The 27,989-nt window shown below is 42.3% G+C and overlaps 1 protein-coding gene across 2 annotated transcripts in view; it reads left to right on the forward strand.

Annotated features, from left to right (window-relative positions):
• Nucleotides 1-781: 781 nt before the first annotated feature.
• FAM222B (family with sequence similarity 222 member B) overlaps nucleotides 782-27,989 on the forward strand; it is a 64,802-nt gene continuing 37,594 nt past the window's right edge. Inside the window, exon 1 of one of the 2 annotated variants that reach the window (XM_079904227.1) lies at nucleotides 782-885. The gene's annotated coding sequence lies outside the window, so the exon portion shown is untranslated. Of the gene's footprint in view, nucleotides 886-27,205; nucleotides 27,631-27,989 lie in introns of those variants that run through there. The other variant, XM_079904228.1, reaches the window with a different exon arrangement.

The raw sequence follows: 27,989 nt of genomic DNA on the forward strand, positions 1-27,989 counted from the left end.
CCACCCCCCCCCGACACAAAAAAGTTTGTATTGTTGAATTCCTGGGACTGAATTGAGCCTAGTTTCTTGTTGGGTTATGATAAGGCAGCAGTCTAGGTAGGGGTCTAGGGGTGACAGCTGGGCCTCCTTGGGCTAAAGGCCTGGTTTCTGTTTACCAATTTGCAAAAGAGCCAGGCTCCACAGCGAGAGTTGTAAAGTAGGGGACTATTAACCTGCAAGTCCCTCGATGGCACATATGAGATGCCTAGAGCATTTTCGTCCCATAAACAGTACGAGCTTGATAAACAGACTGAACAGTGCATTCTAGGTGCAGTCACCTTTTTGACAAGGTCCCCAGAGCTTCTGAGCACCTACTGGCCAGTAGTGTATTCAGGGATGTCAAAGTTGACTCTTGCACAATTACCCCTCAGTGCATTCTAGATGTGATCGTATTCTTGAAAGAAACCTAAATTTATCAGTAGTCACGTCAGAGCATTTAGGCCTTTAAGTGCAAGTGGGATCCAGAATCCTGGAAGTGCTATGAAGTCTACGGCCCCTACAGGCACCGCGTTTAGAAACCTACGCTACCTTCCAGAAGCCTCAGACCCTGGGGCAGGCGCCAAAGCCTCTAAGATTAAGTCCTCGAAGCCAGCAGCCATGTCCACCCGAGACCCGGGGGTCCAGGGCATCAGGCACTGAGGCAGACACCCCCGGTGCGGGCTGCGCAGGCGCGGGCGGCCCGGAAGGGCCCCGGCGCTCCAGGCTGCGCAGGCGCAGGAGCGGCTGCCGGCGAGTCCCCAAGGCGGCGGCGGCGGCAGCGGCGACTGAGGAGCCGGGGCGTGGAGCAGCAGTGGCGGCGGCGGGCGGCAACGGAGCAGCCATGAGGGCCGGGCCCAGTCACCGACAGTGAGTGGTGGTGGAAGCGGGGTGGGCGACGGGAGGGAAGGGGGTAACCTGCTGGAGGGATACTCCGACTTGGTGGGGGGGCTCTGCCTGTCGGAGGCGAAGGGGCGTGGGGGAGGGACAGTTTGAGATGATGATGCGGGAATTTGGGGCAGGGGTGGTCAGATGGCCCGGCGTCAGGGCTGGACAGCTTGGGGAGGGAACGGGGTGCGCGCTGCAGAGTGAAGGAGCCCGCCGCAGGGGCAGTGTCCCGCGCTCCCCCGTTTGTCATCGTCCCTTCCCCCGGGAGCTTTCGGTCGCCTCTCGCTTTCTGCTTCTTTCAGAGAATCGTCTCGGGGGATGGGGGTGCGTGGAGGATGAAAGCCCTGCTGGGGCTGAAGAAGACGGCTCTGGTCCAGGCAGGGAAGAGCCGGTCGCCCGGAGTAATAGGCTGCTCTGGGTAGAGGGTGGGGGTCGTTTAAAGCTGGGAGGGGTCTAAGGAAAAGAGCTGGGGGCTTAGAGTCCGGCAGTTTCGAACCCACGTCCACCGCTGTTTAAAGCTGAAAGGTAACCTTGGGCAGGTCCCACTTAACCTTTCTGAACCTCTGGAAGATGTAATGTGTTTCAACGGACTATTGCAAGCATCATGTATGTGATTGAGATCGTTTATAAAAATTGTAAATTGTGAGTACTGTGCCGAGGTTGCTATATCACCAACAGTATCACTGGATTTTAGATCTTACCGTTATTAATGGAACAACTGATTTCTTTGTCAAGGCGAAACATATTGTTTGTAAAACCTCAGTAGGCACAGCACAGACGTGTTTTCTTCATCAGCACAGCAGATCGTGTGCATGTGCAGAAATACCAGTTTCTTCTGTGATGTGACAAATTAACCATCAGACTTGTGTAGGAAAAATACCATACTCTCAGGCATTTTTACAAATGGTATGTAGCTCCTTACTCAAGAGGGAGGCAATAGAGAATGGAAGGCCAATCTGTTAAATGCTTTCTGAACACAGCCCGTTTAGGTTTGTTCCCTTGTAACCACAGTTGGTACTAACGTGCTTTATGATGAGTTGAAGAAACTAGTTTGAGACAAACTGGGAGGGGTGCACAGTGAGGGATGTGCGAATACAATTTGTTATTTTTTAATTGTAAAAAAGTTTTTTGTTGCAAGAGTCTCTGGTTGCCCCAAGGCCCTGTCTCTGTTTTGGAGGTTAGATAGCATATAGCAACTTTTCATCTCCACTTTTTGTTACCCTGCCTGTGGAACCTCCAGGGTGGAGTGCCTCTCAAAGAAAGACAGAAGCAGCTGTGCAGGAGCCCAAGAGGTGGCTGGTTTGTTTCTGAGGGGCTGAAGGAGCGCTCCTGAGGCTTTGTTGTTGTTCTTGCTGTTTAGGGTGGACAAAGCAGAGGACAGAGTTAAACGGTGTACTTGGAGAGAGAGAAAATGGCTTTCTAGTCACAGCTTTTGAAAGAGATGAAACTCCTTTCAAAAGGATAGAAAGAGACGATGCTTCAGCTCTGCTGGCTCTGAGGATGCGGAGCTTGAAATGGTGAGGTCTTTTGGAAATTAGTGAGTGATTTGTCTTTCATCTGACCAAAGGTAGGGAGTAGCTGTATTAGATCCTTGAAGGTTCACAGATAAGGAGAATGAATTATTTTATAGGAATAGGGAAATGCACCGTAGGTGTCTTTATCTTCTCCATCTGGTAAAATGTGTTTTACTTCTTTCCTGGAAATACACAGTGATACATTATATTTAACTTTTTGCTTTAGTTCCTTGGCTGTCCCAATAAAATCTGTGTCCATAACACAGAGGTAAGTTTTTTATTCTTATTTAGAGGATAGTTTAAAAAAGAAAGCATTTGTTACTGTTGTCATAGGTCATTTACAGGATACAAATTTATTCTGTCTTTCACCACCACATGGAAGATGAAGTAGAGGTATAAAATGTTAGAACTAACCTAACCATCTTATTTTTAATAGTTGGACATTTATTTTTAATTTTGGTAATGCATTTTCCCCTCTATTGGAAACTTCCATCAGTTCAAACAAGTCCATAAATGCTATCCTTATTACGTTAAAATGGTAGAGGTTTGTTCAGCTGTGATGAGAATTGCCTGTCCTCTCCTTCTATTCTCTTTCCTATTTGTGGTTCCTTTTATGTAGTAGATTACTGTTACAGAATGAGGAGTCTTCCCCTGAGGGAAAGAAAGGGGATGGCCAGTGCCTTGATTGCCTTGTTGTGTGAGCAGTCCGCCTAAGGGATTACATCCCCCGCCAGGGGATGTAAGGACTTCCCCTGAATCCCTGACATAGCAAGAGCTAAAATAAAAGGAATAAGGTTTACCGGTTCATTTTTATTCTAATAAAATGAATCATTTTTCTTTAAAAAAAAAAAAGCAAAAAGCATCTCATGCCTCGGGGGATCATTTTTATTTTTTTTATTTTTTTAAAAATTAATTAACTAATTAATGTATTTTGGCTGCATTGGGTCTTCGTTGCTGCTCGCGGTCTTTCTCTAGTTGGGGCAAGTGGGAGCTACTCTTCGTTGCGGTGCGCAGGCTTCTCATTGCAGTGGCTTCTCTTGTTGCGGAGCACGGGCTCTAGGCGCGCGGGCTTCAGTAGTTGTGGCTCACAGGCTCTACAGCGCAGGCTCAGTAGTTGTGGCTCACGGGCTTAGTTGCTCCGTGGCACGTGGGATCTTCCCGGACCAGGTCTTGAACCTGTGGCCCCTGCATTGGCAGGCGGATTCTTAACCACTGCGCCACCAGGGAGGCCCCTCAGGGGAACCTTTTTAAAGCAGTCTGTATAAAAACAAAATTTTGGTGTTTTTACCTCCCTCTCTTTTTTCCTGAGAATATTTGCTTGCAAACAGAATCTTTGTTTCTTCAGAGCCTTTGTGATTTTGCCACCCATTCCTTAGCTGAAGTCACTTTTGTGATATTTTTATAGCCACTTAACAATAGAGCACAAAGGGGTTTCCTTTTTGGTCTGTTTGTCATTTGTTTTGGTTCTTTTTTTTTTTTTTTTTGTGGTACGCGGGCCTCTCACTGTTGTGGCCTCTCCCGTTGTGGAGCACAGGCTCCGGACGCGCAGGCTCAGTGGCCGTGGCCCACAGGCCCAGCCGCTCCGCGGCATGTGGGATCTTCCCAGACCAGGGCATGAACCCGCGTCCCCTGCATCGGCAGGCGGACTCTCAACCACTGCGCCACCAGGGAAGCCCTGTTTTGGTTCTTGATAGAGTGCTAACAACTTTAAAGGAATACTATATGAGAAAATGTTAAAAAGGAAAAATAGAGTGGATTTATTTATTTATTTATTTATTAAACCTGAAGTATAGTTGATTTACAATGTTGTGAGGAGAGTGGATTTAACTTAGTGAATTTGTAAGTTGGTTCTGATGTTTGGAGGGTAAAGGATTCAAGAATGGACCTGTGGTTCAGAGTAGCCTTCTGAGGACCAGGGTTTGCTTACCAGTGTTTATTTATTTAGCACGGTTGTTGGCATAGAGTAATTGCTGATTAAATATTTGCTGAAGGGAAAAATAATAACAATATGAATCATAATCAGCAAACATGGGTTCAAATCTTCTGCAACTTTGTGTGTCTTTGAATAAGCTTACCCTTGTGTCTTTACCTGTTTCCTCATATATAAAACAAAGATAATAATTGTACTTACTTCATAGGGTTGTTGTGAGGGTTAAATGTGGTAATACATGTAAATTGTTTAGAATGGTACCTGATACTTAGTAAATGCTAAATGAATGCTAATTATTACTAGTGTTTGTTGGATACACACTCTCTTTGTGCCCAAACCACTGGTCGAAGATGATTATGACATAGCCCTTGCCCTCTGGGAGTTCACAGTCTAGTGAAGGAAACAGAAGTATACAAAGTAATTACATAGAATGCAATATCTATTTTTAAAAATTTTTTTTAAATTAAAAAAAATTTTTTTTGCAATATCTTATTTTATCAAATCTGTGGTGCTAATGATTGTAAGGCTCACAGTTATTTTGCATACCACTGAAAAAGAAGAAATGCTGCTAATGAGACTGGCATGCCATCAGTTGTAAGGTGTATCCTGTTTTCAGAGAAATATGACGGAAAAAAGGGTGTCTTAGAATTGATGGAGAGACTTCCCTGGGGTCAGTGGTGAAGACTCCATGTTTCCACTGCAGGGGATGATGGTATGATCCCTGGTTGGGGAACTAAGATCCTGCATGCCACATGGCCAAAAGAAAAAAAAAAAAAAGAATTGATGGAGTGTAGTAAGTGGTGCTCTACTAGAGAAAGGTACAACTTGTTACGAGAGTTGATGGAAGGGCTGGGTTCAGATATCGTCAGTAAAGGCCTCTGCTGCATTGAACCTGCATGATAGGCCCTCGCAGATGGACATGAAAGATAGGGCATTCCAGACAGACAGTAAAGTCTGAAAATGGGAAGGGAGAGGGCATTATTGATGTGTACCACCATATCAGGACAAGCAGGAGGAGGAAATGAGCTAAGGCTTTGGCAGAGTAACATTGTATAATGCAGCAGAGCAGGACAGGAAGCTTGGAACATTTTCAGAAGAGACATGAGCCTAATTCTTGGATTTAAACTCCTAAAATATCACAACTCTAAAAAGATGATTCTAATACAATAAATTGGGAAGTGAGAGTATGTGTGAGAAGTGAAGTGGCCAAGGGAAGGGCTGAAGCTTTACAGCTGACCAGAGAGGGGATAAGTGTGAAGTCCCTGTACTCTTGGTGTGAGGTGAATGCTTTCTCAGCAGAGAAGTGTTTAATATCTATTTCTGTCTTTTCACTGCCTATCAGGGTCTTGATTGTGTCCCTGTTAGAGCTTTGTAACTCAGAGTGAAAAGGAATACAACTTGAGAGGAAAAATGCTAAATTTTCTTTATTAAAGATGCATTTAATACAAGGAGGGTAATAAGTTATCAGATTTGATAGCTCAGTTATAAAATGGTGGTTTGGTACAGTGCTGGATTGTACAGTTTCATGGGAAAACATAGGTCATTTAAGGAGTGACTTAAAAGACTCAGAAGGGCTTCCCTGGTGGCACAGTGGTTGAGAGTCCGCCTGCCGATGCAGGGGACATGGGTTCGTGCCCCGGTCTGGGAAGATCCCACATGCCGCGGAGCAGCTGGGCCCGTGAGCCATGGCCGTTGAGCCTGTGTGTCCGGAGCCTGTGCTCCGCAACGGGAGAGGCCCGCATACCGCGGAAAAAAAAAAAAAAGACTCAGAAGAAAAGAAAAAAAAAACTCAGTTATTAATTTTCTGGTAACTAACCCTGAAGCTAGTAGGGAAAACTATGAAAAACGAAAAATAGCATAAGCATGAATTTCTGTAGTGTCTTTTCTTTTCACCGGTAAGCCAAAACTTGACTCTCTCTCTCTCTTTTTATTTTTTTTTTGGCGGTACGCGGGCCTCTCACTGTTGTGGCCTCTCCTGTTGCGGAGCACAGGCTCTGGACGTGCAGGCTCAACGGCCATGGCTCACGGGCCCAGCCGCTCTGTGGCATGTGGGATCGTCCCGGACCGGGGCACAAACCCGTGTCCCCTGTATTGGCAGGCGGACTCTCAACCGCTGCACCACCAGCGAAGCCCTCTTTTTTTTTTAAAAGTATTTATTTATTTATTTGGTTGTGCCGGGTCTTAGTTGCAACAGGCAGGCTCCTTAGTTACAGCTCACCAGCTCCTTAGTTATGGCACGTGGACAACTTAGTTGTGGCATGCATGTGGGATCTAGTTCCCTGACCAGGGATCGAACCTGGGCCCCCTGCATTGGGAGCACGGAGTCTTAACCTGTGTGCCACCAGGGAAATCCCCCAAACTGGACTCTCTTAAGCTTTTTGGACTCTGGTCTCATTGAAAAATTTTGGGGTTGATCCTCAGCAGTCAAATTCAGCAAACATTGAAGTGCCTACTGTGTGTTAGGCGTTGTGCTAGGCACTGAGAATTAAAATGTGAATGACATGATCCTTGTTTTTAAGGTGCTCACATTTTTTTTTTTTTTTTAATTTTTTGGCCACGCTGCTCGGCATGTGGGATCTTGGTTCTCCCACCAGGGATTGACCCCGTGCCCCCTGCGTTGGAAGCGTGGAGTCTTAACTAACCACTGGACCACCAGGGAAGTCCATTAGGGTGCTCACATTTTTTTTAAAAAATTTATTTATTTATTTATGGCTGCGTTAGGTCTTCGTTGCTGTGCGGGCGGTGAGCGGGAGCTACTCTTCATTGAGGTGCGCGGGCTTCTCATTGTGGTGGCTTCTCTTGTTGCGGAGCACGGGCTCTAGGCGCGCGGGCTTCAGTAGTTGTGGCTCCCAGGCTCTAGAGAGCAGGCTCAGTAGTTGTGGCTCACGGGCTTAGTTACTCCACAGCATGTGGGATCTTCCCAGATCAGGGCTCGAACCTGGATCCCCTGCATTGGCAGGTGGATTCTTAACCACTGTGCCACCAGGGAAGTCCCCTAGGGTGCTCACATTTTAATTGGAGGCTGACAAATATGTAATTATGAACCAATACAGTATGTGCTGTCATAGAGATCTGCACTAAGAGCTATGGGAGCACTGGTTCTGCCTGGGGGTGGGAAAGGAAGGTTGGAGAAGGCTTCCTGGAGGAAGAATCAATTGAGTCTTGAGGAATGAATACAGTTTGGCTGCTTCAACAGAAAAGGATTGGAGAAGATAGTGTTTCAAGTGCAAGGAACAACTTGCACAAGGGTATAAGAGTATGGACCCTTAGGCTAGTGGTTTAATGTGCGTAGATCATGGGGTATGGGGTAGAAGTGGAAGGACGTGAGGTGAAAGATGGGTTGGAGCTCAATTGTGGATGGCCTTGGTGAGGGGTCTGAATTTTATTTTGTAGGTGCTATGGAAGAGTTCAGATCACTCTTTAAGAAAAGTAACACTGATGAATCAACAGCAAGGTCCTATATCCTGTGATAAACCATAATGGTAAAGAATATGAAAAAGAATGTATATGTACAACTGAATCACTTTGCTGTATAACAGAAATTAACACAACATTGTAAATCTACTATACTTCAATACAATAAATTTTAAAAAAAGAAAAGTAATCTAACACTGTTGACAGTGTGGAAGTTAGATTTTAAAAGGAGAAATTGGCTGCAGGGAGACAGTTAGTTATGAGACTGGTGTGATGGTTGCTTGAGAGACATTGAAGATCTCAATTACAGTGGTAGTGATGGAATTGTAGACAGATTAAAGAGCTTTTTAAGAGACTGACTAGAAGGATCTTATTGACTTTATGTTGGGGAGTGTGTAAGGGAGAAGTGGTTGTCGAAGATGGATTTGAAATTGCTTGGGCAACTAAGTGGATGGTGATGTCATTAAACAAGGTAGGGAATACAGGAATAAGAGGGTGTTACATTTGAGGGAAAATGAGTTTGATTTTGGTATGTTAGATTTGAGGTGTCTGGGAAATCCAGGAGCAAATGTCCAATAGGCTTCTGGATATTTGGGTCTAGAGTTCGGTAGAGAGGTTTAGAATGGAGATGCAGATCTAGAAATCATTAGGGTGTAAGTAATAGTTAAAGCCAGCATGATGACCCTGTGAGTCTAAGTTCCAGTTGCTTAATATGTTGTTCATTCACATCATCTGGAGGGATTGGCTTAATGGAAATGTGGCACTCAGTACTTTCTCAATAGTAGTTCATACTTATTTTTACATTTTTTAATGTGTTACATACTTGGCTTAAATTAGCAGCTTTTAGGTTGCAAGCAAGAATAAAACACAAAACTTCACATCTTAGTGGAAAGAATGGTATTACTCTTAATTAAATAAGGATACCATTCCTGCTTAAAAGCATATGTAAGTTTGTAAATTTTTCAATGAAAGGAAATTAGTGGGCACATCAGCTGTACATTTTCTTTTCCTATTCTCAGTGGTTTACCAGACTTAGAAAACTGCCTTTTCTTTATTTCTTTTTTCTTTCTTTCTCTCCTTCCTTCCTTCCTTCTTTTATTTTTGGCTGTGTTGGGTCTTTGTTGTGGCACACGGGCTCCTCTCTAGTTGTGGCGTGTGGGTTCTGTAGTTGCGGCACACGGGCTCTCTAGTTGTGTCGCGCAGGTTCAGTTGCCCTGCAGCATGTGGGATCTTGGTTCCCCGACCAAGGATCCAACCCGCGTCCCCTGCATTGGAAGGCGGATTCTTAACCACTGGACCACCAGGGAAATCCTGAAAACTGCCTTTTCTAACATCAGTTCCATTATAGATATGGGGGGGAAAAAAGGAATCTGTTCCACTGAGTACCTCAGATTAAAAGCTAGGTGAGAGCTTCCCTGGTGGCGCAATGGTTGAGAGTCCGCCTGCCGATGCAGGGGACGCGGTTTTGTGCCCCGGTCCGGGAAGATCCCACATGCCGCGGAGTGGCTGGGCCCGTGAGCCATGGCCGCTGAGCCTGCGCGTCCGGAGCCTGTGCTCCACAACGAGCGAGGCCACCACAGTGAGAGGCCCGCGTACCGCAAAAAAAAAAAGCTGGGTGATTTTTTTTTTTTGGCTGCTTTGGGTTTTCGTTGCTGTGCGCGGGCTTTCTCTAGTTTTGACCAGCGGGGGCTACTCCTCATTGCGGTGCATGGGCTTCTCACTGCAGTGGCTTCTCTTGTTGTGGAGCACAGGCTCTAGGCGTGCGGGCTTCAGTAGTTGTGGCTCGCAGGCTCTAGAACGCAGGCTCAGTAGTTGTGGTGCACGGGCTTAGTTGCTCCACAGCATGTGGGATCTTCCCGGACCAGGGCTCGAACCCTGGTGGATTCTTAACCACTGTGCCACCAAGGAAGTCCCAAGCTAGGTGATTTTTATGAACCAAAACCTCAGAAGATTTGATTTGAAGACCACAGGATAATTTTTAATTAGTGATACCAGGTTAGTTCAGAGTTGGGATTGGGAACTCAAGTCAGCTATCTCTGTGCAGTCTTCTCCTACCACACAGCTTTCCACCGTTTATATAATAACTGAAAACACTGAAATAAATATGCCCGATGGTAAGTGAAAGATATACATGCTGTTGTTGCTTTTTGGAAGGACAATTTGGTATAATTTAGGTGCTTTTTTTTTAGTTCATGATTTTGAAATATAAGCAAAGGCATGTTTTATGAAAGGAAGGAATTTGCAGAGTGTTTAAAGTTGTTGGTATATTTTAGCTAAGCATTTTTAATATTGACATTGAACAGGATGTCTGGCTTTGACTGGAGTTTCAAATGCTGGGAATCACAGACATCTCTAGGGTCTTGACTTGGTTCAAGGCTTAGCTTCCCATATTTCTCTTTTTCTCCCTTTCCTTGGGGATTTAATGTTAAAAAGAAAATTAATCTGTAGATATGTTATCATTTTACCGCTTTATTATGGAAAATTTCAAATATATGCAAGAGTAGACAGAACAGTATAATGAACCCCTATCACTCTGTTATAATAATTGTCAACTCATGCCTGTCTTGTTTCATCTATGTACCCCCTACCCACTAACCCACCTACATTATTTTTTAAAAATCCAGGATATCATAATTTCATGAATAAATATTTCAGTATGTATCTCTAAAAGATAAGGACTAAAAGAAATCCCACAAAAAATTAACAGGCATTTTATTTCTTAATAGCATCAGTTATCCAGTTAGTTTTCACATTTCCCCAATTACCTCAATAATTTTTCAACTGTTTGTTTGGAACAGTATCCAAATAGGTCCATACAGAATGATTTCATATGTCTGCTTTTTATCGTTTAACCTATAGGTTTGCCCTCCATTTCTTCATGTATTCATTGACGATCTCTCCTTTTTTTTTTTTTAAATTTATTTATTTATTTTTGGCTGCGTTGGGTCTTCGTTGCTGCACCTGGGCTTTCTCTAGTCGGGGGAGCAGGGCTACTCTTCGTTGCGGTGCGTGGGCTTCTCATTGAAGTGGCTTCTCTTGTTGCGGAGCACAGGCTCTAGGTGCATGAGCTTCAGTAGTTGTGGCACGCTGGCTTAGTTGCTCCGCGGCATGTGAGATCTTCCCGGACCAGCGCTCAAACCCGTGTCACCTGCGTTGGCAGGCAGATTCTTAACCACTGCGCCACCAGGGAAGCCCCAAGATATCTCCTTTTTAACAGCTGTTATCCCCTTTTACTCTTTTGGAGGATTCCTTTTACAGTATGTCTACAAGATAGGACATTCTCTTTTCAGTTTCTTCCTGTCATTCAAAGCAATTGGTCATTCACAACAAAGATTTATGCATTGCCTACTCTGTGCTAGGAGCTAAGAATGAATTAGCTAGTGTAGCTAGTTCTGCCCACCCAGTTTATGTCCTGATGGGAGAAACAAAGTTAGCTATCAGTTATAGAATATAACATGTTAAGAGGGATGTTAGAGGACCTCAGGGTGCAATGGAAACATGTTAACCCTTAACCCATATTTGGGGGATCAAGAAAGGCATGTGGATGGATGAAGGAATGTTCAATGTAACACCTGAAGGATGACTTGGAGTTAGGATTACTGGCAGCAGAGGGACTGTTGTTTGTAAAGTATAATAAGTTTAACATTTTTATTTTCACTATTTGAAATAAACAGCATGTTTTTTAGGAAAATTGTGTTTTCAACTTTATTGTACCAAATAATATTAATACATATCTTTATACAAAGCACTTTTCTTCCCTTTTGCACAACTGCAAGGAAATCTCAAAACAGCTGTGCAAGTGAAAAATCAGAACCTTGAAAAATAAGCCTAGAATTTCCAGCCCTTACAATGCCCCCATCGTTTGTTTGCTTGTTTATTTATTTCTTTATGGCTGTGTTGAGTCTTCGTTGCTGCACGTGGGCTTTCTCTAGTTGTGGTGAGTGGGGGCTACTCTTCGTTGCGATGTGAGGGCTTCTCATTACGGTGGCTTCTCTTGTTGCGGAGCACAGGATCTAGGTGCGTGGGCTTCAGTAGTTGTGGCTTATGGGCTCCGTAGTTGTGGCTTGCAGGCTCAGTAGTTGTGGTGCACGGGCTTAGTTGCTCTGCAGCATGTGGGATCCTACCGGACCAGGGCTCGAACCCATGTACCCTGCATTGGCAGGTGGATTCCCAACCACTGGGCCACCAGGGAAGCCCGTACCCCCATCGTCTTTCTTAAGGTTAACCTAGGCAGCCAACTTCCATCTATAAGTAGACACTTTTGGGGAAGCTTAAAAAATCCTTGACAAGTTGATTCTAAAATTTATATGGAACCAAAATAGCCAAAGCAATTTTGAAAAAGGTTAACAAAGTTGGAAGACTCATACTACCTGATTTCAAGACTTACTGAAGATCTACGGTAACCAAGACAGTGTGGTATTGGCAAAAGGATAGATATATAGATCAATGAACAGAATAGAGAATAGAGAAATAGACCCACACTATTAAATAGGGCTGTTTGATTTTTGACGGAGGTGCAAAGGCAAGTCAACAGAGAAAAGATAGTTTTCTCAACCGCTAGTCATTGGAACCACTAGATATCTATACGCAAAAAAAGAAAAAAAGAACCTCAACCTACACTTCACACCTTATGTAAAAATTAACTCAAGATCAATCACAGACCTTAATGTAAAATGGAAAGCTATAAAATATTTAGAATGAAACAGGAGAAAATCCTTGTTACCTTGAGTTAGGCAAAGAGTTCTTAGATACAGTACCAAAAGCAAAATCCATAAAAGAAAAAATTGATAAATTGGGCTTCATCAAAATTTAAAACTTTTACTCTGCAAAAGCCAAGATACAGACTGGGAGGAAGTATTTGCAAGTCATCTATCAAGATAGGAACTGTATATAGAATGTATAAAGAGCTCAAAACTCATCAAGAAGAAAAGCAAATGACACCATTAAAAAAATGGGTGAGAGATTTGAATGACTTCAGCAGAGAAGATATATGGATGGCAAATAAGCTCATGAAAATGTCCTCAACATCTTAGTCATTAGAAAAATGGAAATTAAAATCATAATGAGATGTGCCATTAGAATGACTAAAAAACAACAAAAGAAAACTGTCTAGATTATGGACTGATGAGGATGTGGAACAATTGGAACTTTGGAAAACACTGTGGGGGTTTCTTATAAAGTAAAACATACACTTAACCATATGACTCAGGTGTTTACCCAAATTAAATGACAACCTCTGACACAAAAACCTGTATGTGAATATTTATAGCAGCTTTATTGGTACTCACCCAAAACTGGAAACAACCTGAATATCCCTCAACTTTGGAATGGAAAAACCAACTGTGATATATCCATACAATGGAATACTACTCAGCAACAAAAAGGAACTATTCATATATGCAATAACATGAATGAATCTCATATGCATCATGGTAAGTGAACGAAGCCATACTCAAAAGGCTACTCTACAACCAGGACCTACCGTATAGTACAGGGAACTATATTCAATATCTTATAATAAACTATAATGGAAAAGAATCTGAAAGAGAATGTATATATGTGTGTGTGTGTATATATATATGTGATATATATATATATATCATATATATATAACTGAATCACTTTGTTGTACACCTGAAACTAACATAACTTTGTAAGTCAACTATACTTCAATTAAAAAAAATACTACACGATTGAATTTATATGACATTCTGGAAAACTCAAAACTATAGGGACGATGGAGAACAGATCAATGATTGTCTTGGGTTAAGGGTAGGTGAAGTGTTTGACTACAGGGGGGTAGCATGAGGATATTTTGGGGAGGTGATAGAACTGTTCTGTACCTTGTTTGTGGTTATAGTTATATGAATTTATGAGAACTCTTAGAACTGAACACTATAAAATGAATTCTACTGTGTAAAATTTTTATTTATTTATTTATTTATGTCTGCATTGGGTCTTCATTGCTGTGCACGGGCTTTCTCAGGGTCTACTCTTTATTTTTTTTTTTTTTTTTTTTTTTTTGCGGTACACGGTCCTCTCACTGCTGCGGCCTCTCCCGTTGCGGAACACAGGCTCCGGATGCGCAGGCTCAGCGGCCATGGCTCACGGGCCCAGCCGCTCCGCGGCACATGGGATCCTCCCAGACCGGGGCACGAACCCTTGTCCCCTGCATCGGCAGGTGGACTCCCAACCACTGCACCACCAGGGAAGCCCTCAGGGTCTACTCTTCGTTGCGGTGTGTGGGCTTCTCATTGCGGTGGCTTCTCTTGTTGCCCAGTGCGGGCTCTAGGCACACGGGCTTCAGTAGTTGTGGCACGTGGGCTCAGTAGTTGTGGCTTGCAGGCTGTAGAACGCAGGCTCAGTAGTTGTGGTGCACTGGCTTAGTTGCTCCATGTCATGTGGGATCTTCCCGGACCAGAGCTCGAACCGTGTCCCCTGCATTGGCAGGCGGATTCTTAACCACTGTGCCACCAGGGAAGTCCCTGTGTAAAATTTTTCAGAAAGAAAGTCTGAGGGTAGAAGACTTTAAAAAAGATTTTAAATAACTCTTTAAAGACATTAAAGAATTCCAGAAATACAACTTCTTAAATATTTGAATTTTTTAACTTAATTTCTTTTTTGAATATATTTTAAATAATTTAAAAGATACGTAATGAGGGGACTTCCCTCGTGGTCCAGTGGGTAAGACCCGGTGCTCCCAGTGCAGGGGGCCTGGGTTCGGTAGTTGGTCAGGGAACTATATCCTGCATGCCGCAACGAAGATCCCGCGTGCCACAACAAAGACCTGGCGCAACCAAAATGAAGACCTGGTGCACCCCTCTGCTGGGCATCCATCCTCTTCCCTTTGCTACTGGTTTTTTGGTGAGAGATAATTTGAACTATTTGCTAGTGTTTCTGGATCATGTCTCTACTCTGCCCTTTTTTCCCACAAATACTCTGGTTTTCCATCAGATCTCAAATTTCTAAGTAAGGACTTTTATTTAGATAAAATAAGATCTTTCCTCTTAAGTAAGGGATTGTTGGGTATCCAATTAGGCTTCTATATCTCACCTAAATATTTGCCTGTTCTTGGTAAATCATTAATCTCTAGTCCGTTGATGTTACTCTCTTCCCCATCTTTCTCTCAAAGGCTATCAAGTGGATTATCTTTACTTCTTTCTTCCACACCTATAGGGTTTACTATATTCATGTTGGCCTTTCCTTTCTTCACTATACTGTTAATCCTCTGTGACCTTGTATCACTGTTTCTCTTTCAGCCGAATCCTTAGTCTTCCTGTCTTTATTTTTTCTTTTCACAGGTGATGTAATTCACTGCACACACAGACAACTTCTCCAGATGTCTAGGTTTAACTCAGATCTCTCTCTTTGTCTCTCTTTCCCTCTCCCCTGCGCCATCCCTCCTTCCCTCCTAGAATCCAGGCCTATATATATATTTATTTTTAAGGCCTATATTTCCAAAACCCACCTAGACATTGCATAGGCATCACAGAATTCATTGTCTTCCCCACAAAATCTAAACATTCTAGATTTCCTGCCTAGTTGAACGGTATTAACAGCCACACAGTTGCCTAAATCAAAAACTTTGGACTTGACCTTGTTTCTTCCTTCTCCTTCATCACTCATATCTGGTTGATACCTAGGTCTGATTTTAACCTTCAAGGTCTCCTAAACCTGCCGTTTCCTTTCCAGCCATATTGCTGAAGTCTTGGATTAGACCGTTTTCATTTCTCACTTGGACCGTTGCAGTAACCTCCTAACTGGTCTGTATGCCTCAGGTCTTATCATCCTTCACTTGATCCACCACACTGCCACAAGAGTGATCTTCCTAAATTCTAAGACTACTTACGGGCTTTCCCTTTCAAACCCTTCATTACCCACAGTGCCTGATACATAGCACATGCTTGATTCCATCTTCCCTCCTCCTTTCCTCATTATGTTTTTGCTCAGGCTGTTTTCTTTCCCTCCAAGGACACTTCCAAAACAGGCAGACAGACATAACCAATAATCTAGTGAATCTCCTGATTAATCTTTAGAATTTAGCTCACAGCTCATTTCTTCTGTGAAGTCTTCCTAGTTTCCAAGTCAGAATTAATCACTTCTGCTTCTGGGCTGCTCTGATATTTTAGTATCCTGTTAGCATTACACTTATTATTCTAATGTTTTGTTTCATCAGCTGGATTGTGAGCTCTTTGTGGGTAGGGGTTATGTCTTTTTTACCCTTTTAAGTTCAGCAGCACCTAACAACTAAGCCTGCCAAATTTATTGAGTTTCTAGTATGTGTTGGGAACTAACAATTCTCTTGTAAGCAAAGTCCCTGTTCTTATGGAGCTGATGTTCCAGTGAGGGTAAACAGACAACAAACAACTTTTAAAAAATCAGTTGCAGAGCATTAAAACAGCATGATGTATTAGAGGATGAATGGATAGCTACTTTAGATTGGGAGAATAGGGAATATCTCTCTGAGGGTATGGCATTTAAGATCCAGGAGGATACAAGGATTAGCAGATCAAGCATTCCAGTGCAAAACTAAGGAGGAATGAACTCCATATGTTGGAGGAGCAGGAATAAGACCAATGTGGCTTGAATATGGTGGGTGAGAGGGAGAGTGATGCAAGAAGAGGACAGAGGCCATATGACATTGAGATTTGAAAGCTAGGGTAGTGTGCTTCCTTTGGAGGCTTTTAAGCAGGGATATGATGTGAGTTGATTTGTACTTTTAGAAAGATACTCTGGTTACTGTGTATAAATGGTGATTATATTTATTGAGATGGGTAAGACTGTGGCAGAACATATTTATCAAGGATTCTGTTTTGGTCATGTCGAGTTCAAGCTGCATGTTCGACAGCCAACTGGAGCTATAAGATAGTTGGGTAGAAAAGCCTGGCATTCCAGGGAGAGGTCTGGGCTGGAATTGTAGACTTGGAGATCATCAACGTGTAGATAGAAGTTGAAATCATGGAATTCAGTCAGGAGGTCACCTAGAATGGTCTGTGTCTAGAGAAGAGAGGTCTGACACAGAAGGAGTAGCCAGTGAGGTAGGAGGAAAACCAGGAAAAATGGTGTTATGGAAGGCAAGTAAAGAACATGTAAAGAAGGGAGTGGACCACTGTATTGCATTGCTGTCTCAGATAAGAGCAGAGAAGTACCTGTGGGGTTTGGCAACCTAGAGGTTATTGGTGATCTTGAGTAGAACTACTCATTGGACTGGTGGAGATAGATGTCTGATTGTAGTGGTTGGAGGGAGCAAATGAGATGAAAAGCATTTCATTTTTGTATGATGATGGCAAGGTTTTGGAAGCCTGTTTCTAAAAACTTCCTGTGTAGTTACTAAATTCTTACTTATTTGTATTCCAATGTGGTTATATATTTTTGTCAAAGCATTATAATCTTAATGTTTTTGTACCATCATTTTAGGTAGATTCCTGTCCTCTCAAAACCTAGCTTAGGGGCTTCCCTGGTAGCGCAGTGGTTAAGAATCCGCCTGCCAAGGCAGGGGACACAGGTTCGAGCCCTGGTCCGGGAGGATCCCACATGCCGCGGAGCAGCTAGGCCCGTGCACCACAACTACTGAGCATGCTCTCTGGACCCCGCGAGCTACAACTCCTGAGCCCGTATGCCACAACTACTGAAGCCCGCGCACCTAGAGCCCATGCTCCACAACAAGAGAGGCCACCGCAATGAGAGGCCCACGCACTGCAATGAAGAGTAGCCCCTGCTTGCCACAACTAGAGAAGGCCCACACACAGCAACAAAGACCCAATGCAGCCAAAAATAAATAAAATAAATTTATTTAAAAAAAAACCCAAAAACCCCCTAGTTTAACTAGGGTTATGAACAATACATATACACTGGTGAGTGAATGAGACTGTATTTAAGGATCAGGTCCCTAGTCTTGGAAAAGCAGACCGGCTTCACCTTGGCTTTATGATACATCAGTTTTCTCAGCTGTCAAATGAGGATAACAGGACCAGTTTAGCTCAGTGGGTGGTTGTGAGGCATGACTACTAATGAAAATTGTAAAACACTTTGGCAAGTTAAAATGTGATATAAATGCTAAATAATAATTTTTGTTTTTTGTTGGGTTTTTTTTTGCGGTACACAGGCCTCTCACTGTTGTGGCCTCTACCGTTGCGGAGCACAGGCTCCGGACACGCAGGCCCAGCCGCCATGGCTCACGGGCCTAGCCGCTCCGCGGCATGTGGGATCTTCCTGGACCGGGGCACGAACTCGTGTCCCCTGCATCGGCAGGCGGACTCTCAACCACTGCGCCACTAGGGAAGCCCTAAATAATAGTTCTTTATTGGGATGTTGTGAAAATTAGCAATATGCTGTCTCTTAGAGCCCTTAAGTTCCTTTTGAGAAAGGTGATATATATATATATATTTTTTTCTTTTTAAATAAATTTATTTTATTTTTGGCTGCATTGGGTCTTCATTGCTGCGCGCGGGCTTTCTCAAGTTGTGGCGAGTGGGGGCTACTCTTTGTTGCGGTGCATGGGCTTCTCATTGCGGGGGCTTCTCTTATTGCGGAGCACCGGCTCTAGGTGCGCGGGCTTCAGTAGTTGTGGAGAGCTGGCTTCAGTAGTCGTGGCTCGCGGGCTCTAGAGTGCAGGCTCAGTAGTTGTGGCGCACGGGCTTAGTTGCTCCGCGGCATGTGGGATCTTCCTGGACCAGGGCTCAAACCTGTGTCCTCTACATTGGCAGGCTGATTCTTAACCACTGCACCACTAGGGAAGTCCCGGTGATATATTTTTGTAAATACTATTTGCAGAAAAAAATAGCTCAGGATTTGGGAAAAGATTGCTATCCTAATTTCTGGAGTGTAACAATTATGGAACCATAATGAGACAACTTTTTATTAAAGAGAATATTTCCTAAAGGTTTATTATAATATCACTTTAGAGGTTTCTTATCACAAGGGTTTTACCATCTTGGCTTTTTGGTTCAAGTGAGGGTGTGAGTGGCACCCTATGGCAGTTAAAACTCTGTTTAAAGGACTGGTGGTGGTGGTTTATTGTCTATATTTAAAGTGTCACAGCCAATCAATAGAACCACTCAAAAAAAAGCATTGAAAAAGCATTTTAATTTATTTTAGGCAACACCATATAGACATTTTAATGTAGGCTTAGGTGATGGTTGCAGTTAGGCTTTAAAGAGAGAGACAGTGCCATTTCAGGCAAAACTAGCACTCCTTGTTCCACACCTGGTTCTAAATATAGAATTGGTGGCATCATTACCTATAATGTACTTAGAAAATGCCTGAAATTTGAATCTGATGAACTAAATTTTTCTCAGCCTCTAAAGTGACATTAACAATAGAGGAAAACTGGGATGTGGTTCTTTTGATGTTTAAAACCGATAAGGGAAATGGTTAAGCAATAGTCTGCTGACATGCTCAGAACTTTACCCTGCTGACAGCTCAGTTGGGATCTTGTGTATTATTTTTTTCTATGGAGACCTGTGTATTGCTAATTTTAGAACAGAGTGACATGAAGTTCTTAGCTTTACATAGGTCGGAATTGAATCTTTTTTCTGGAATTTCAGTTCCACAATCCATTACCTCTTTGTATCAAGGACAAGTGAAAGGTTTAGGTTTCTTTTCCTCTTTGGTGGGAAGACTGTACTTGTTTTTGCCTCACCCAGGCATTATTCGCTTTATTTTTGCATTTGGTGACTGGAAAGGGGGTCCCTGAATGGTCTGCTTCTACAGCAAAGACGGTGGAGTAAGCTTTCTTTCTTGGAGATGCTTTACATTTGTGGTTGTATTTAGGCTTTCTGTTATCTGCTGCCATCATCTGCCTTGCTCATTGTAGACTCAGGGATTGGCTTCAAGTTCATAGGTAAAGGTTCATCTTAAATTCTTATTTTAGTTCCTTTGGGTTTGATTTGCAGTTGACCTGTATCCATTCTACTTAATTGTTTCTTGTTTCTTTTCCAGAGTAGATATTTCACAAAGCTTCTATCATATATTTTTAGGAATGTATATTTTTTCCAGCTTTATTAAGGTATAATTGATTAATAAAATTGTAAGATATTAAAGTGTACAACATGATTTGAGGCACCCTTATCTTCTGTTATTGTTCTTTTTATTCTGGAGGCTTGCAGTTGGCAGTACTATCAAGCCAAAATACCTTTGGGACTGTATGGAGAAGGCACTTTCCACCACTTCCTAACAATATGGAATATATGTAATACTTGATCTTATGTATTTCTTCTGTGACTACTAACTAGTTCATGCCCTTTGAAAATATCCCCTTCGGTTGTTTCTTTTTCTTATTGACTTGTAAAAATTATTCGTATTTTGTGGCCAATTTGTTGCAAATATTCTTTAAGGCTATGTATAAATGAGAAAGCAGGCTATTGCATCAAATGCTTATCCAAGATGATATTTGGTTAAAATGTTTGCCTTGGTTATTTGAGCAATGGTAAGCTTCTTTTGTCTCTTTCCTTCCAAAAATGCATAGAAAAGCTCCTTCTGTCTGAAGTAAAGTGTTGGCTCTGTGTTGGTTATAATTTGCTTTTTCTGGCTGGCAGAGCCTTCTTTTTGTTTTCTATCTTCTGACAGATTATAGGATTGTGGGGAAACAGCGTCCAGGGCTTTTTCAGGAACTGTGCCATTTTATCTACAGGAGAAGCCATTGGCTTTGGCACTAGAAGGGAATTGGCTCTTCATTTAAAGATGCCAAATCATGCTTGATTCACAAGTTTGCTGTCTCATTTTGTGTATGTGTGTGAAACTTTTTCAGGATGTTGGCTTTTACTTTTTCTACCATGTGCTACTCCATCAGTATGAGAAATTAACAACTTGTTCCTTCTCTCCAACTCTCCACCCCCAACACACACAATCCAAACATCCCAAACCATAGCAAAAGATGCAGCAGTCATTTTGAGGATTAGGGCAACTTAATTTGCATAAGAGAGAGCACATTTAGGAAACTTCTACTTATTTATTTATCCTTGATGTGCTCTTTGCAGGGGGGTGTAGTGTAATTTATCTTGATTTCAAATGAGAATTTTTATTATCATGTAAGCAGTCTTAACTCCAATTGTATCTGTTACCTTCATGCTTTTTAAACTGTGTACAATTGATTTTGAAACCTAGCCAACTAGATATTTTAACAAATCTTCCACGCACGTTAATGCCTCACTCCTCTACTTTCTATAGATAACAGTTTAAAGATAGCTTCTTTTTTTTTTAAAGAATCTTTTTTTTTTTAATTTTTTAAAATTTATTTATTTATAGCTGTGTTGGGTCTTCGTTTCTGTGTGTGGGCTTTCTCTAGTTGCAGCAAGCGGGGGCCACTCTTCATTGTGGTGCGTGGGCCTCTCACTATCGCGGCCTCTGTTGTTGCGGAGCACAGGCTCCAGACGCGCAGGCTCAGTAATTGTGGCTCACGGGCCCAGTTGCTCCGCCGCATGTGGGATCTTCCCAGACCAGGGCTCGAACCCATGTCCCCTGCATTGGCAGGCGGATTCTCAACCACTGCACCACCAGGGAAGCCCTAAAGATACCTTCTAAGTGAAGCTATTTCCATTTAGATTAAGGTGGGAAAATTGTAAATAGGAGAGTAAGCCAGTTTTGATAAGCTGGTTTGTCTAGTATGAATTTTTATATGGACACATGTTTTTTTCCTCCCTCTGCCAAACCGTCCTGCCCCAAACCCACAGTCTTGCAAAAGTTGGGGTTTGGTTCTCATGTGCATTCTTTGTTGTAGTTTGCCTTTTTTTTCCAAACTGGTGTCTCCCTTCACTAGACTAAGCACCTTAAAGACAGAGTTTGTAGCTTATTCATCTTTTTGTCTCTGGGGTCTAATGAAGTTCCTGGTATGTAGGAATGCAGTAAATACGTGGTGATGTGAGTGAATGAATGAATGAATTGAATTCCCAAAGATACAGTGAATGGATTTTATACTTCCCTCTAGTGTCTGAAAGAGAAAGTGCAGCCAGTTAAAAAAAAAGTTAAAAGAATACCTTGCTAACATTGAAATAATAGTCAAAGCATTGCCTTTTTTCTTTTTTTCCCCCAAGTTTTCACACTTGTTTTTTCAGACCTGTTGTTCTCTTTAAGTCTAGTGAATAATAAATTTCCTTATCAAAGTTTGTGTTCTGTCTCTTGGGTGTTTGAATTTTGTAAAATGTCACTAGTGGGTCTTTATGGGGAAAATGCCTTTTTATTTTATTTTATTTACTTATTTTTTAACACTAAAGTTTTATTTTTTTTCTTTGCCATTATGCTTTATTACAGGATATTGGATATAGTTCCCTGTACTATCCAGTAGGACCTTGTGGTTTATCCAATCTATATATAATAGTTTGCATCTGCTAATACCAAACTCCCAATCCCTCCCTCCCCCACCCCCCTCCCCCTTGGTAACCAAAAGTCGGTTCTCTATGTCTGTGAGTCTGTTTCTGTTTTGTAAATAAGTACATTTGTGCATATTTTAGATTCCACATATAAGTCACATCATGTGGTATTTTTCGCTTTTGTTTTTTTTATTTTTATTGGAGTACAGTTGCTTTACAATGTTGTGTTAGTTTCTACTGTACAGCAAAGTGAATCAGCTATATGTATACATATATCCCCTCTTTTTTGGATTTCCTTCCCGTTTAGGTCACCACAGAGCATTGAGTAGAGTTCCCTGTGCTATAAAGTAGGTTCTCATTAGTTATCTATTTTATACATAGTATCAGTATATGTCAGTCCCAGTCTCTGAATTCATCCTCCCCCTGCTTCTGATTTATTTCACTTAGTATGATAATCTCTAGGTCCATCTTCATTGCTGCAAATGGCATTATTTCATTTTTTTCTGGCTGAGTAGCATTCCATCATTTATATATACCACATCTTCTGTATGCATTTATCTGTTGATGGACATTTAGGTTGCTTCCATGCCTTGGCTATTATGAATAGTGCTGCTATGAACATGGGGGGGTGGGGTGCAGGTATCTTTTCAAATTATAGTTTTGTCTGGATATGTGTGCAGGAGTGGGATTTCTGGATCATATGGCAACTCTATTTTTAGTTTTTTGAGGAACCTCCGTACTGTTTTCTATAGTGGCTGCACCAATTTACATTCCCACCAACGGTGTAGGAAGGTTCCCTTTTCTCCACACCCTCTCCAGCATTTGTTATTTGTAGACTTTTTAATGATGGCCATTCTGACTGGTGTGAGGTGGTACCTCGTAGTTTTGATTTGGAAAATGCCTTTTTAATAGTGTTTAGCTTAGGTTCAGAATAGATCATTGTTATTGTTTTATTTTTGTTATCTGGTTCTGCTGAAAACTGTATATTTATTTTGATTTGAGTAAATTAAGCATCAAACGCACCTTTTTGGGGTTTTTTTGCTTGTTAAAAGTGTCATTTGGGAAATTTGCAAAATAGAGTACTCAAGAAATATTGAAGTGCAAACAATGATCAGACTAGATGGATGTTACCTAAACTAGTTTTCAGTCCAACCCATTGATCTTTCCTTCTGTTTCTGAGAGATGGTATGTTTGTTTTGTGTTTTAATATCTTTTGCTGATTGTGAATGTAAGGCATGTTCAACACAGAAAGTTCAAAAATTACAAATAATAATTTGTAATTCTACTACTCAGCTAATCTATTAAAATTACAAAATTAATGCATGTTTTTTATCTTTTAAAAGATTGAGTAAAACAAATATAAAAATTTTTTCCTCTTCATTCCTCCATACCCCTCTTTTCCTCCTCTCAGTGGTTACTACTGTTGACAGATTGGTGTATGTACTTCTAGATATTTTCTTGGACCTACAGACATATATATAATATTCATATGTGCTTCAAAAATAGATGTGTTTATCTTATAATACAATCTGAAACTTGATGTTTTAAAACTTTTTGAGATAAAATGTATAGGAAAGTGCACGTTAAGTGTACAGCTCAATGAATTTTCACAAATTGAACATACTTACGTAACTAGTTCTCAGATCAAGAAACATTACCAGCCCTCTTGAATCCCCTCCTAGCAATTTGTCCATGATATTGTTGAAGCACAGAGTGGATAAGTCCTTGGTCAGTACCGGCAGACTTAGAATTTGGTTATTTGTTCTATCTTGAAAATGAATGAAGTTATTAATTATTTCAACTTTGGTGGCTGTTATGAGAACTTGGGTCATTTAGTGATTTGGACCATTCTTTTGCTGTAGTGTTTACTGGTCTAAATATTTATAGAGAACTTTACTATGTATGACTTACTGTGCAAAATTGGGAAAGGAGAAGATACAAAAACAAGTGTAATATAAGCTTTGACTTACAGTCTAAATTAGGAAGACAAATCACATATTAGACAACAGAACAGTTAAGTACTAAATTGTGTAGTAGTGATTCAGAAAAGGAGTCATTGCTGAGAGCATTAAAGAAGGCTCCACAAGGGAGGTGGAATTTGAGCTGAGCCTTGAAGAATGGGTAGGATTTAAATGGAATGGTTATAACAATACAAGTCATGGCAAGAAAGTAGAAATGGAAGATACACAGACAGTGAGCAAGCAGATCGGTCTGTCTGCTATGGGAGTAAACTGCTGAGGAAAGGTGGAGAGTAAGTTTGATAACATAGGATAGTACCAGACTGTGGAACATACAATAGCCATAGAGTGGAAGCTTGGTTGGATGGCATAGGCACCAGAGAGCCACAGTAGAGCTTAGTGGATAGGAGTATTAGACTTGGAGCCAGGAATACTCAACTTCTAAAATTGGCTTTTCCATTTACCACCTTGTTGACCTAGAGCAGATTGTTCAGCCTCTCTGGACCTCAGCTTCTTTGTCTGTAAAAATGGGGGAAATGTCTATTTCATAGGTTTATCATGATGATAAAATCATAATTATTTATTATGTATATTTTTTAAACTGAAGGATAGTTGACTTACAGTATTTTTCAGGTGTACAGCAAAGTGATTCATTTATATGTATATTTTTTTCAGATTCTTTTCCATTATAACTTATTACAATATATTGAATATAGTTCTCTGTGATATACAGTAAGTCCTTGTTATTTATCTATTTTGTGTGTGTGTGTGTGTGTATATATATATATATATATATTTTTTCCCCCTTGACACAGGGGCTTGCACCTAGTAAATGTGCAATAAATTGAAGTGTTTCTGTAGTTCTTAAGGAGAAGAGCAAATGGATGTGAAAGCAGTGCTATGTGGAATTAGGGAGACTAGAAAGAAGTTATAGTTTCCCCCACAGACGTAGTAAGGGTCTCTGTTAAGGTAGTGGTAATAAGATAGAGTACATTTGAGCGGCATGAAAAGAAATTGGACTTGAGTTCCTCTTTAGGAGGAGGTGTTTTGGGCTTCCCCTGTGATCTTGTATTAAACAGTTGTAATTCCTCTCTGTTTTCTTGGACTGTGTAGATGAAGATAAATTTGATGTTTTAATTTTATTTTAGGTACTCAAAATACCCTGAGTTCCTCATTTATATTTTAGAAGAGGATATTAGAAGTTTTGTCTGAATTATCTAATTGTCAAGAACATTTGTGATAATGGTGAGACTGACATGTTTATTTGTTTGTTTTTGATGTCTTGGCAAATTAATGGGCTTATGAGTGATCTTGGAAGGATTTTTTTTTTTGGCTGCGCAGTGAGGTTTGTAGGATTTTAGTTCTCTGACCAGGGATTGAACCCAGGCCCTTGGCAATGAGAGAGCGTGGAGTCCTAACCACTGGACCGCCAGGGAATTCCCTAAATCTTAGTTTCTATTTAATCCTTAAAGAGAGAAAAATTGCCTTTTTCAAGAAGGTTAGAATTTGAAGGAAAGTACTCACACAGCTGTTTACCTTAGTCATCAAGAGTAGCTTTTAGGGCTTCCCTGGTGGCGCAGTGGTTGAGAGTCCACCTGCCGATGCAGGGAACGCGGGTTCGTGCCCCGGTCCCGGAAGATCCCACATGTTGCGGAGCGGCTGGGCCCGTGAGCCATGGCCACTGAGCCTGCGCGTCCGGAGCCTGTGCTCCGCAACGGGAGAGGCCACAACAGTGAGAGGCCCGCGTACCGCAAAAAAAAAAAAAAAAAAAAAAAAGTAGCTTTTAGGTCAGCTATTTAAAATAGTAGTTTCTTGAAGTATTGTTTAGTTATTTTAATATGGAAAATGCCAGAGAATTGCTAAATGATATGGAGCGTTGTAACTGCTTTTGTGCTTTTGAGGATTTTTGTTTAGGTCAGATGTATTTGGGAAGGGAATGGACTCGTTAGCTAATTTGGGAGACTTTTGTGGGCAGTATGTAAAATAAAATTTTCACGTTTGGGTCTTTTTATCTGGAACTTAGCCTATGAGACAGCAATGAAGTTCCTCCATAAATCTATTTAAGCCCAAGCCTTTTAATTTGGGTTAGAAAAAAGCTGGCTTTTAAATGGGCATGTCACACAATTCCTTTTCCAGCTTCCCAGAACACTGAGGTTATATATATATATATATATATATATATGAAATGCTTTGGGCTCCACATAAGAAAAGGCTACTTAATTTTAAAGTGTTTTGTTGTTGTTTTTTAAAAATTGTAGTAGCACTTGGGAACTAAGCGGGATTGTAGTGTGAGGTAGACACTTAACATTAGTTGCAAGAACTTTGTGGACAAAAATGACAGTGTAGGTAATAACTTGCCTTCCCCATCCCCACTTTGTTTTTCTTAAATGAACCCCTACTACTGCTTCACCACTATACCTAAGAAAATATTCGACAGTCTTTAGCATATTCCATCCCAGCAGTGTTAGGCCCTTAACATTGACATTAGTGATTGAAGTGTTGATGCAACCTGCCAGTTATGCGGAGGCCTGGCAGTTCCTGAGAGTTTTTTCTAATATTAGGTGTATGGCTTGAACAAGACTTAGATATTTGTTTCCTAATTGTACTGAAACCTGCTAAGGGAGTGGTTAGCCTGGGTTTAATTGGATGTAGATAGCTTGTATCTGAGGTGGGTTGGATCCAGCTGAGTGTGTGTCTTTGGTGTTTTGTTTGTTGCAGATGATTTGATGTATTCCTTCTCCCAGCGCACCAACTTCCAGATAAATCCCTTCCCAGTATGCGCCCCCCTCCCCCCTAATTTCTGCGTCACGGGAAGCAGGAGTTTCAGACAGGGTGGATTGATGTGTGCAGCTGATCTAATATGCAAACCTAAATCTATGCACTGTTATGAGGGAGTGCAGTTGATTAGTCTGAGAAAAGAAGGGCGAGGCAGAGAGGCCTGGGGAGCATCTTTCTACTCTCAGGTGTCTCCGGATGGCTATTGCTGTGGAAGTCTGATGCACTCTGGGAGGTACTGCCTGGATGGGGGTCATTCCTAGTACCCAGGCAGGGCGTGGGCGGGGGAGCAGGAGAAGGGGCGCCGCATCACCTGGCCCATCCGGGATGCCGGGCTGCAGGCTTCGGGGTGGGGGCCTGGAGAGATGGGGGCAGCTCTAACAAAGAGGAGCCGTGCCAGGGCCGGGGCCGCGGGTAGCTGGCCTATCCCGGGCGGCTGACCTCCCAGTGGGCCTCCCCAGTTGGCTGTTTGGTGAGTCGCTCCGCTGGCTCCCTGGCTCGCCATTGGCTGTGCGGACTGGAGGGGGCTCGAGAAGGGCCGGGATGGAGTTGAGGGGGCGGGGCTGGCTTCCGGCGGCGAAGGGGGAGCGAGCGGTAGCCGGCTGGGGGAGGGGGTGTCGGCGCGCCGCGGAGTGCTGCGCTCAGAGAGCCTGGCACCCGGAGCAGCCGCCTCCCCCTCCCCCTGCCAAGACAGCTAGAAACCCCTTCTCTTCCATCCTCCCGGGGCTCAGGCGAGGAGGGCTGAGCTGCCCCAGGCAGGCGGGGCGGAGCCCGGAGCCCCACCGAGCGCTGCGGAGCGAACCTCACCTCCCTCCCTTCCAGGGCTCAAGGTGTGTGTGCTTTTTCTAACCAACCCCGACTTCAGCCGACTTAACCTTGTGAGAAAGGGGGAAATGGAATGGGAAGTAAGAGCTCCCCATCTAATCAGTTTATTTTGATTTTCTAATTCTACCCTTCATTCTTCTTTCCCTCCCTTCATCTCACCCGTGCAGCAGGGTAAGGAGATTCAGGACTCTCATCTCTTTTTACTGATGTGTCGATGTCGGTCGCGTAGTAAAATGAACAGAAGAAAAAAAGAGGAGCCTTTCTTGTGTGGCATCTGATGCAGCAAACCAAAAAAAAAAAAAGCAGGTTAGGATAGGAGTGGGTTTTTGGAACTGTTCTGCATCCGTGTCCATTAAGGCTGTCT

Source organism: Stenella coeruleoalba (assembly GCF_951394435.1).
Source record: "Stenella coeruleoalba genome assembly, chromosome: 19".
NCBI classification, from domain to species: Eukaryota; Metazoa; Chordata; class Mammalia; order Artiodactyla; family Delphinidae; genus Stenella; species Stenella coeruleoalba.